The sequence below is a fragment of the Bison bison genome, unplaced genomic scaffold, assembly GCF_000754665.1.
Source record: "Bison bison bison isolate TAMUID 2011002044 unplaced genomic scaffold, Bison_UMD1.0 scf7180017864105, whole genome shotgun sequence".
Classification (NCBI taxonomy): domain Eukaryota; kingdom Metazoa; phylum Chordata; class Mammalia; order Artiodactyla; family Bovidae; genus Bison; species Bison bison.
In genome coordinates this window covers 4119393-4124143 of record NW_011494677.1, presented here as the reverse complement: position 1 = coordinate 4124143, position 4751 = coordinate 4119393, and positions in this window count along the sequence as shown.

The following is a 4751-nucleotide window of genomic DNA, read 5'->3' as shown; positions in this document are numbered from 1 at the left end:
CAGTTATTTTTCTGGGCTCCAAAATCACTGCAGATGTTGACTGCAGCCATGAAATTAAAAGACACTTATTCCTTGGAAGGAAAGTTATGACCAACCTAGATAGCATATTCAAAAGCAGAGACGTTACTTTGCCAACAAAGGTCCAGCTAGTCAAGGCTATGGTTTTTCCTGTGGTCATGTATGGATGTGAGAGTTGGACTGTGAAGAAGGCTGGGAGTGAAGAATTGATGCTTTTGAACTGTGGTGTTGGAGAAGACTCTTGAGGGTCCCTTGGACTGCAAGGAGATCCAGCCAGTCCATTCTCAAGATCAGCCCTGGGATTTCTTTGAAAGGAATGATGCTAAAGCTGAAACTCCAGTACTTTGGCCACCTCATGTGAAGAATTGACTCATTGGAAAAGACTCTGATGCTGGGAGGGATTGAGGGCAGGAGGAGAAGGGGACGACAGAGGATGAGATGGCTGGATGGCATCACTGAGTCGATGGACGTGAGTCTGGGTGAACTCTGGGAGTTGGTGATGGACAGGGAGGCCTGGCATGCTGCGATTCATGGGGTTGCAAAGAGTCAGACACGACTGAGCGACTGATCTGATCTGATGGGTTGAATTGCATCTTGCTCAAAAGTCATATTGAAGTCTTACCCCCTGGGACTTCAGACTGTGACCCTATTAAGAAATAGGGTGCTTACGGATATAATTGGTTAAGACAAGGTCATATTATAGTAGGATAATATGTTAACCATAAACCACATGACTGGTGCCCTCCTAAAACAAGGGTAGAGACCCACAAGGACCAAGTTCCTATGTGACAAGGAGCAGCTATTGTATCTCCTATGTGACAAGGAGCAGTGATGTATCTCCAAGCAAGGAACTTCAAGGATGGCCACCAAAACACCAGAAAGCAGAAGCCCCTAAGACAGAGTCACCATCTAAGATTTCAGAGGGAGCAGGGCGCTGTCACCATCTCAGTTTCAAAGTCTGGCCTCCAGAGCCGTGTGGTTTTCTAGACAACATGATATTTAATCCAGAATCTTAAGAAAGAATAAGTATGTTTCAAGTGAAGTAAGTTTAAAGTAATATTTCTGTTTTATTTCTGTTGTTGCAGATGAAGTTGGTAGTGAAGGTGGTATTTGAACAGCAATACACTCAATATGGTTATCTTAAATTATGGTGAGTGTATTCTAAGGATACACATGAGAATAAGTAAGCAAGGATTTTAGCCATATGCCCGAGGCTGGAGAGAAGCTAGGCAAAGCCAAACACCCGGGCAGGGGAGAGCAGGAACCAAGCAAAACTAAGGGCCCTGAGCTTGAACTAGGGAGATCATTTGAAATCCAAAGCAGGTCTAGGAATCTTGGAAGCAAAACTTATGAGGTTTCACTCTGGTTATCTACCATTAATTCATATCCTTTCTGTTTGTCCACGTTTCTGTTAATTTGCTAATTTCTCCCCTTGTTTTCTAGCACAGATTCCAAGAACTGAATCAGATTGGCTCATTTAATAATCATCATTTATATTCAGGCAGTATTTTCCCCACCAGGTTGTGTCATAAGCTACTGGTCATCCCATTCCATTTTTCCAGGTCATCCCCCTGAAAGAGATAACAGGTGGGACAATCCTAGAAGAGGCTGTACAGCAATAGACTTTCTGAAGGACACTTCTGATATGGTTATGAGAGGCCTTATATGTCTGTCTAAAGAATTCTAATTTTATTTGATTGCAATTAAAAGATGTTTTTACACAGGGAAGTGTCATGATTAATGTTGCTCTTTGGGAAGGCCTGGGAGAAGAAAAGACAAATTCACTGAGCGCAGTGGGTAAGATATTAGTGAGAGGCTTTGCAAGCATCCAAGCTGGTTAAGGGCAGAAGTCTGACTAGAACACAGGGCTTTTCTGCCTTCTGCTCCTTGGTGGTGTCACACAGAAAGCTGATCAAATATCTCAGCCGTGGATCACTTGAGATGGTCTGCCTTGTGGTGGTGGTTTAGTTGCTAAGTCATGTCTGACTGTTTTGCCACCTCATGGACTGTAGTCCCCCAGGCTCCTCTGTCCATGGGATTTCCTAGGCAAGAATACTGGAGTGGGTAGCCATTGCCTTCTCCAGGGGATCTTCCTGAAACAGGGATCAAACCCACATCTCTTGCTTGGCAGGAGAATTCTTTATCAATTGAATGACCTGAGAAGCCCAGTCTGTCTTGACCTTTGCTTTTCATCCAGCTTTATTTAGCAATAATTTGTCAGTACAAGGGGTGTGTGGACTTAGGGCGCTGGACACTGATATACCATGCCTCTACACAGGGGGAGAAAACACACACAAAAAACAAAAACCTGTGCTGTTCCTCCCCATGATTTTAACAGCTGAGTTATATAAATGCTTTTTGGTTCAGAAAAGTAAAGCATCAACCAGAAACCTTCCACAAAATGGCACTGTAATAAAGATTAAGTGCGGAGAGACCCATTTTGCTTTAGGTAAAAGACACCCTGCATACTTACCATCCTCCTCTGACTTTCTTATTTTTTTAATATTTATTTTATTTTTAGTTGATTGATGATTGCTGTACAGTATTGGTTTGATTTCTGTCATACATCAAACAACTTTGCTTGAGTTCTAAGGATTCTAATCACATTGCTGTGAAGCCACTTTGGAGAGGGAGGAAGGTTTGACAGGAGTTGGGTGTGTCTGAATCCCCATGTATTCAATACAATGGACACAGAACAGAAAACATTGACTCATGTCACCCAGGGATTTTCTGTCTTACATTTCAAACAGTTGTTCTAGATGGAAAAATACAGATATTTCTGAGCAACAGGAAAAGGCAAGCAGGCTGTTGTGGTTGTGGTAGTGGTTTGTTTCCGCTTTGTGTCTTAGTGAGTTTCCTAATAGTGCCTTTGACAAGTAACATGGTTTTCCACTTGTGATCAAAATTGTTACAGAATAGGTACCTCTCCTCTCGGTATCAGCTTTCTCTGTTGCCCCAGGAGATTTTTTGTTTTTATTCATAAATTAAATCATCTAAAGCCATGACTAAAAAAGATGTTTTATAGTGAATAATTACACCAAGATCATTTCATTAACCCTTCATTGCCCTCAAATCTGATTTAAAACTTTCCCCCAAAAGAACATTATTGGAAATAAAGGAAATCTATCACAGTAAATGACAGAGCTGGAAGAGTCATGCTCGCATGGCATGTGATGGAAAAAATGCACCTTGAGGGGCACTGCCTGACCTTTTCAAGAAATCAGCAGTTGTAATTATGCACTAGAAACACACTGAGTTTCCAAAGAGACCAACAGAGGAAGGCGTGAGGACAGCATATTAGATCCAATGCACGTCTCTTCCTTTTACACCAAGTGTGTTGTGTAGTTTATAAGAGCAAGTCAGATGGAAAGCCTGGATTTAGATTTTGCACGTTGTCTACCACCTTCCAAGTTTTCCTGTGATAATGGAGGTTATGCTAGTTTCTAATCCGTAAAGGACTCTGATGAAGCTGTGCAGTCATGTACATAAATTTATAAGCAGAGAGGTTGGCACATGGAAAACTCTTAAGAAACGTTAGCTATTTAAGGTAAAATAAGCTCCTTGCCTTGCACTAAAGGAATTTGTCATCTAATGGAAAGCATAAAGATCTGGAAGAAGTTACTGTTTTTGATTAATTTGGTTAATTGATGTTGATTCTAGGTATATTTGGAACCACTTATTTCCTCAATCACTGTCCGTTTGGTTGTGATATTGCAGAACTATTCCTGGCCTCTGTTGTCCTCTAAAGTAGGAATATGTTATTGTTAGTGTCTGTTGCATTAGGTGATGGGAATAAAAGAGATGATACTTATCTCATTCAGTTTTAGAGCTCATCAACCAGAGAAAGATTTAGCGGTTTAGCATATTGGGAAAACCTGTTCATAGTAGTCAGCTCAATTTGGGTCTAACATCTTATTTGTTTAGTAATATTAATGTTTATAATTTCTATCTGTTCTTACTCTCTTTATCCTTGCCTACAACAGTTATTAATATGCTGAGTATGGTAATTTCTTTTTCATTCCATTATTCTTGCTTTTTAGTTGGAATTTTACTATAAGGAAGAGCTGTTCTTCGTTTATTTACTTACCTCAGTACAGACTTGTGCATCATTAGTTTATTCTGTGGATTATAATCCATTACTACTGTTACACATTTTGTTGCTCACGTGTCCAAGAGTTGGCCTTTGGGAGTACATCTTGGCCCCTGTACTATTTGGACATGCCCCTATCTTCTTTTGAACATTTATCTACTTTCAGGCACCACAAAGAATTATCCCAAGCTCTGTTTTTATTTTTTTCTACACCAGCCTTGGAATCAGCTATTTTTCCAGGGAGCTCTGGTTCCTTTTATTGAAGAATGGAATTTAGAAATTAAAATCTGGATACAAGGTGTGCTACTTTCTATCAAGATAGCATTTCTTCTAGGTCCTCTCATCAGACAGGGCTAGGAAATTCTTATCTATATATTCCTACATTCACACATCTACATTTTTGTATTTATCTGTCCTTATATATATAGGAACACACAGATTCATTCTGATTCCTATTGTCCTCTAAGTTACTGCTACTGCTTCTGCTGCTAAGTCGCTTCAGTCGTGTCCGACTCTGTGCGACCCCATAGATGGCAGCCCACCAGGCTCCCCTGTCCCTGGGATTCTCGAGGCAAGAACACTGGAGTGGGTTGCCATTTCCTTCTCCAATGCGTGAAAGTGAAAAGTGAAAGTGAAGTCACTC